This window comes from Nannospalax galili, unplaced genomic scaffold (assembly GCF_000622305.1).
Source record: "Nannospalax galili isolate Female #2095 unplaced genomic scaffold, S.galili_v1.0 scaffold232, whole genome shotgun sequence".
NCBI classification, from domain to species: Eukaryota; Metazoa; Chordata; class Mammalia; order Rodentia; family Spalacidae; genus Nannospalax; species Nannospalax galili.
Genome location: NW_008331488.1, coordinates 1,821,085 through 1,828,538, shown reverse-complemented (window position 1 = coordinate 1,828,538; position 7,454 = coordinate 1,821,085). Strand labels below are relative to the sequence as shown.

General features: G+C 46.7%; 1 pseudogene; it reads right to left on the bottom strand.

The window, feature by feature from the left end:
• Window positions 1-4,543: 4,543 nt before the first annotated feature.
• On the bottom strand, window positions 4,544-6,139 carry LOC103728657 (annotated as a pseudogene).
• Between the last annotated feature and the right edge of the window lie 1,315 nt (window positions 6,140-7,454).

Sequence of the window (7,454 nt, the reverse complement as noted above, 5' to 3'; positions counted from 1 at the left end):
TCAATGTCCATTTATATACTGTTTTTCTTTACCTGTTTATTCTCACATGCATACAAATACAATAGTATGTTTTATATTTTGTACATACAGGTCAAGCATGAAACAGAACTTTTTCCATGAGTATGTACATGTGTGTGCCCTTACCTACATATACCATGCTAGGATGAAACACATATGCATACACACACATATTTATATGGGTGTTATCTATAGTTGTAGGTATGAATGTATATATCAAACAGATGTTGCAGAAAAGTTCAAAATAGGTATTTCAACAGTGTTGACATAGTGAAGAAGCTTATCACTTGCAAAAAAAAAAAAAAAGAGCTCAATTTAAAATAAGAAGACAGCCAGGTGTGGTGGCACATGCCTTTATTCCCAGTTCTGAGGAGGCAGAGGCAGGCAGAGCTCTGTGAAATCAAGGCCAGCCTGGTCTACATAACATGTTCTAGACTAGTCAACCAGTCATGGCTATGTAGTGAGACCATCTCAAAAAAAAAAAAACAAAACAAAACAAAAAAGGAAAGAAACAAAAAGTAGAAAACCAGATAATTTCAAAATATAATTCTGAGTCTATTCAGCTAAAGATGAATCTCATTTCTTTATAGTTAAGATCTACAGATAAATACTTCCGTTTTCATTTGAAATATTTATGTCCAAAACTGATGAAATTATTTATTCTTTGGAGCTGCAGGCTGACCTTACTATTAGGGTTCCAAACAGCAGCAGCTTCCCCGCTCCCCAACAGGGACCTATGGACTTTTGGAGCCTGAAAAGGGGAACTGAGCTGATAAGCACCTTGGCCTTTGAAGTCAAGGGAAAAACTCTGCTGAGAAGCAGCCTGCCTTTCCTCTGATCGCCGAAGACAAGATAAGCAGATTCTACCTGTTAACCAGAGATTTTAGAAGCTGTTAACACAGCAGCTTTTCCCTTATCTTAAGAGGGAAAAAGTAAACACTTCCAGATCCAGATCCTGCCTGGCAGACTAAACAGAGCCAGGTTTACAAGCCCTGCTTTTCCTGCTTCCCCCTGCTTGATTTTTCCCTAAAACTCTCCCCCCTTCTGCACCCTAAAGCCCCCGTATATAAGTCCCAGCTCACAACCCCATGGGCTGACATCTTTCCCTTCCCCGAGGGAAACGTGTCCCATGCGAAATAAAGCTGTATCTGCTGAGAGTTCTATCTGTGCCTCGGTGCCTCCTCCATCCGCTCGCTTTCCACCCCAAGTTTTTACCTATCACTTACTATGTAACCTTGAACTTCTGAACCTTCTGTTACTACCTCCCAAGACAGCTGCTATTACAGGTGTGTGCCACCCCACCCAGTGTTTCGAAATTACCACTCATATTTACATTCGTAAGTACTCCTACTAGAGTTTGAATCTTAGACATCCCCCTATGGCCTGTGTGTTGAAGGTTTGGCCCACCCATACCAGAGCTTGGAAGTGATGGAGCTTTAATAGAAGGCAATTGTTGGGTGTCTGCCCTTGGAGGGAATATTAGGAGACCAGGCCCTCATCATCCTGTCTTTGCAACAGGAACTTTCTTCATCAATCATTCTCGTTCCAGAAAAGAGACCGTGTAGAGAGGAAATAAAAGGTCAGTCTCTGTTCCTGCCCATGAACTGAAACGGGCTCTGATGGAAGAATAAGAGACCTGGGCTGCACTGGCCAACTTCTAGGGTTCTAGCAGTAACAAAGCTTAGCTCAAGAAAGTCTTCTAAGTCTGAGGTAAGACTAGATGGCATATAACATATCACTCACAGCCTCCAAAGCACACATGAACACTATTGGCCAGAAGCAGATGCTCTCTGAGATGCTTCCTCCAAGACCCCAGGGGCCTTACCCATGTGGCTGCCTGGCCATTGCCATAACCCCGTAAAAATATTGTGCATCCTTTACTTAAAGGGGAACCTCCTGCCTCCCATATTAAATACATTCCAGACTTAACAAAACTCGAGTCTACCCTGCTTCTCATTGTTCTAAATAGACCCCACTCCTCCCTTTAGGAGACGTCTTCCCACTGGAAGTAAAGGATGTATATTCTCAGAGTTGTGGTAATCCTCGTGGCTCTCAGATACCACCCTGGTAAGCCAAAGAAAAATGGAGGATGAATATGTCCTAACTCATTTAAACTTAAGATTACAAAGACTAAGGGACATTTTGCAGGGAAACCTTGTGTTACACAAAATGTCAACGACCAACAGAAATCCTTGTGTGTTACAGAATGTATGTCAGCATTATTATGAATTCCCCGCTGTGGTTGAGGAAGACACTAAGAAAGACCTCTTTGTAGTTCCCTCTTATTCAAGAACACAGCGGCTTCTAGAAGCAAGGAAAGGGAGGCAGTGGGCAGCAGACACCTCAAGCAGTCCGTCAAGTTTTACTTTGGTTAGAATTTCATAGCAGAACAGATGAGCAAAATGCCAAGATTAATGAGGAAATGGAACTATCTGCTAAATGACCTCAGAGAAGTCAATCTTTTTAAGTGTATAGACACCAGGAACACTAAAGTTCCCTTCAAGAAGTGAAGTATAAATCGAACAGCGTTTCTGGGACCAAGGTAAGAACAGCACGTCCTCCTTACAAATGCGTGTACAAAGAGAGAACATTGTGAAAAACATTTGACACAAACAACTAATTAAGAGATCAGCAAAGTTGAACATTTTTTAAAGCCAATATTCTTTTTAAGCTTACCAGAATATAAATTTCTAGACATTTCCTATTCATTAAAAAATACATTCTTTTACAATATATAAATATTGAAGAAATACAAAAGCTAGCATTGTTACACTCAGTGTTAGTCTCCAGGTGTCTGTCCTCCAGTTTGTGTCTGTCCACCCAACTCTGATACCCGCACTTGCCACACCTGCTCTGTAAAACGGGGTTTGACAGAATTTCCCGTTCACCTCACCATTTCAGCCCTTGTTCTTTTCTACACACTAAACAATGACACAGAAACATGAAATTAATGAAATGCTATTTTATTAAGAAGAGTTATTTAGACCTCAGAATATTTTGAGCAATTCAAATTCACTGCACCTGCTTCGGCAAGTAAAACATAGTAATGTTTTGTTTTTATTATTTACTTATTTTCTATGTTTTATTCCAAGTGTACTTAATTATTTAAATAAAAAGGCACATGGTACAATATAAGATGTAAGCACATGTGTTTTTTTTTATTTTAAAATATTAGAAAGCTTGAAGTGTTGATGCACACATTTAATCCCAGCACTTGGGAGGCAGAGGCAGGCGGATCACTGTGAGATCAAGGCCAGCAGCCTGGTCTACATAGCAAGTTCCAGGCCAGCTGGTACTACGGGGAGACTGTGTCAAAAAGAAAACATTTTTGTATACTAGTTATGATATTTATAATGTCAATGAACTGACATATCTGATATTAGAGAATGCATCCCTGAATTTACTACTGTTAAATACAGAAAAAGGGGCAAGCATATTCAGAAATAATCATTGGTTGTGTTTTGGGAAGTTAGTCTCTATATGTGATATTCCAATAAGTGTGAGTTCTAAAACTGCTTTCTTACAAGTTGCATAATAATTTAGCTCTACTATAACAATTGAGGGAAGAAACTAGGTAGAGATGAAAAAAGTCATTAGATAAAAGGCATATAAAGAAATATGTGATTAGATGATCCATTTATTAGTTTAATGAATATTATTAAACTTCTGTGTATATTTGCTATACTTGCTTATTTGTACGTACATAAGACAGAGCCCCGCCAAGATATTGTATCTTTATATTTAAAGCTAACTGATTGCTTTGCTGTTACACTTGCCTTTAAGAATTATAGCTCAAGGGCTGGAGAGATGGTTCAGAGGTTAAGAACACTGGTTGTTCTTGCAGAAGACCCAGGTTCGAATCCCAGTACCCACATGGAGGCTAACAACTGTCCATAACTCCAGTTCCAGGGAATCTGATGGCCTCTTCTGTCCTCCTCGGGCATTGCACAACACGGGTGCACTTACCTACATGCAGGCAATACACACATACACATAAAATAAAAATAATATATATTTTTTTTTTTGCAAACAAGGAGCTTTAGTATAAATAAAAGGTTCAGGGAGACAAGAAGGGCTCTGAGAGCTTCCATAATTTAACACTCTTCAAAAGCAGAGACCATAGCAAGGGGTGCTGGTGGGGTGGTGGAGGTGGGCTCTAGGGGCTTGGGGGGTGGGTCACCCTTCACCCTGCCCTCTCAACCCTGTGGCACCATGGAGCTGGGCTGTTGTAGGTTGGGAGTCTCTCCCAGGAATGACCAGCCACATGCTGGGAATGGGGATGTGGGTTAACACTGATGTTTCAGAGGGATAGGTCATTGTACTTGGCAGTGTGTGAAGAACAAGGCTCAGGTCTCTCAGGCCACAGAGGCTGCTACATCTCCATGGCTGAGCCAGTCTGGCGGAACCCCAGTATTTGTGCAGGGCAGGTTCTTGGAGCAGTCCTTCTGTGATTAGTCTTGTTAACATGATCTGTGAGGTCAGCTGGGAGGGTTATGGCTAGGAGCAGGAGGGGTCATCCATGGCTTCACACTACTGTGCCACTCGGGGAGCTGCCTGGCTGGAAAGAGGTGCCGCCTTGCCTGGCTGGGCCCAGGTGCAAATGAGGCCCTCCTGGCAGGCGGTGATGATGCAGTCCTCAAGGAAGAGCAGTACTGTTAGCGCTCCTGGGCGATCTTCTTGCACACCAGGGGCTCCAGCAGTGGGACCTCATGGATGTGCCGGCAAAGAGCTGTACCCAGCACCTTGGTAGGGTCCAAGCGGCTGCGGGGAGCAGGGCCAGGGCTTGTCGCTGCTGCTGCTACTGCCCCCACTACCCCCACGGCTGATGTTTGCCCAGGCTGCGGTAGCGCTGTGTTCCTTCTCGGACCCCGGGTCCCGCCTTTCCTGCAGCGCCAGCTTGGCAAAGTGGCCAATGCTGAAAGGTGCGCCTGGCTCTGTCACTGCACCACTGGGACCAGTGGTCTTGGCACCACCTGCTGGGTGCGGGAGGCTGTTGGAGGGGGACAGCGAGCGGGGCAGGGGGCCTGGGCCTGGTTCACCAGCCCGACAGCTACCCGTGGCTGGTGGGGTGGCACCAGGTGTGCCCGGGAGGGTGCGAGTGCGAGCCAGAGATGGGTGTGGGGAAAGCACATCTTCTGTGAGGTCCCAGGGGCAGAACTGCGTGTTCTGGCCAGCCGAGCCGAAGCGGTAGGTGACAGAGCCAGCCTTAGGCAGTGGGGACAGCGGGGCTCCCGCGCCTGAGCCTGAGCCAGGGACTCGGGCTCCTCCTCCTCGCCACTGTGATCTCCATTACCGCTGCCCGATGCTGCCTCCTCTGCCCCTGTGGTGGAGGGATCAAAGGCCACGGCGTTGACCCAAGATTTGTGGCCGTGGCCTCTGGCCACCACTCGGCCCTCGGTGAAAGACCATACAGTGACCAGATCATCTTCCCCTCCGGTCACCGCGTACTGGCTGGCCATCAGGGCTCCAGCACACACACAGTAGACCCCCAAAGCAGCTCTTCGTGAGCCCACGCAGAAACACGGAGTCAAAGTGGAAGACGCGCAGGCAGCCGTCCTGGCTAACACAGGCCAGGTGCCGGCCATCGGGCGAGAAAGCAAAGCCGTTGAGGGGCCCCTCGCCCACTGCCCACTTGGCCAGCAGGTTGCGGGGTTCCTTGCGCTTGGCCGCGTAGACAGCAAAGCCCTCGCCCAGCTTCAGCAGGCTGTACTGGGGCGGGGCAGAGGCGCAAGGATGGCTTACGTCGTAAAGGTACAGGTGGCCACTGACGTGGAAAGCCAGGAACAGACTCTCGGACTCAGGTGGCCACTTCAGATACATCACCTTGGTCTTGCCAGTCAGCCGCTCCTCATTGAACAGCTTGCTGGTGTCTTTCTTGATGGGGTCCAGATATTGCACCTGGCCAGCAGAGAAGCCCACCAGCAGGGAGCGGGTCTCTGGGTCTCTGGCCGCGGTGTACTGATCGAAGTCGTGGCAGGTGGGCTGGGTGCCCTTGTAGATCCGCTTGTCAGTGGGCTTGTTGAGATCAATGGACCGCTCCCGCGGCGGCAGCGGCCGGGGTAGAAATGAAGCTCGCGGCCCAGGTGGACGCAGACTCTGTCCCATCCCGCGCCCAGGGCGTGGCGGGCGGCTCTCCAGCGCAGTATGGCTCGCCGAGGCGCACCGAGCTGAGGCGGACGGCGGGCAGCGCGGGCCCGGACCCGGGGCCTGCGGGCGACGGGGACGAAGCGGGGATCCAGCGGGTCTGGGCGGAGGCCGGTCCCGACCTGCACGACGCGCGGACGCCGGGAAGCAGCTAGTACAAGTCCTCCCGAGTGCGGAACTGCCACTTGATCTCCGCTCACTCGTCCTCCGCGCCGCCCGCCGCCTTCTTGGCAGCCATAAATAAAATATTAAAAAAAAAAAAAAAAAGACTTATAGCTCAACGTAAACCGAAGTGATCAAGATCCAAAGAGAGATAGAACGGTACACGGAAGCGATTGAAACTATTCAGATCACTGACTGAATAGGAATTTCAGCAGTTATGCTGCCGTTTCACAACTATAGGTAATTTAATATTTGAATACATTTGATGATTGTGTTGACATGAGCGTACATCATTCTTTCGGTTTACCCCGCTGCTACATTTGATGAAACTGCAGACTGTTCATTGAGAAAGATGGCATTCCGTCCCTTACACAGAGCTCAAGTTTTAGAAAAATTAACCAAAAGAGTTTTACCAGAATTTAGATTGAAATAAATTAAGGGTAGTGCCTAACAGCCAGTATTAGGAATCTGGATATAAGAGAGTAAGTTATGCTGTGAATACAGAAAATCTAAGTAAGCAGAGCTAGGCTGGGGGTGTAAGGTACCTTGGCCCTTGATAAGAAATCAGAGGGATAATCTTTTAGAACTTGAAGCTGTACTAGAAGGTGAAGAGCAAACTCTGGGAATTTGAAGGTTAGAGGGCAAATTGCCCAGCAGTAAGAGCTTGGTTCCAATTTGAAGAATGGGCACTCACCAGTAAAACAGCATCCATCACTGGCCAAGGATTCAATGAGTCCAGAAGTTCTTATATGTTAAGACCAGTTTCAGTTAGTATCTACGCAGGAAATGGTATCAAATTTCAGATGTCCTTCGATAGGACAGAGTAAAAGAATGAAAAATAAAGTCATTTCTGATTGAAGGACCCAAATTCTAGATGTGTTACACTTTTTGAGCTAACTTAGAAACAGGATAAAATTTTATGAAATTCAGGACCACAAAGTTGTTCAATTAGAATCCCTTGAAATTGATGCTGTGACACCCCCATTGTTAAGAAGTCACACAGTAAGGACCCACTGCTGTGTAAACCACATCCACTTTGGCCACTGATGTCCCAAGGTTCACATGGGCCTTGGAAATTATAGTCCTCCTCAACCATGTCACAAAACACACTGTGCTCAAAGCTATTACTT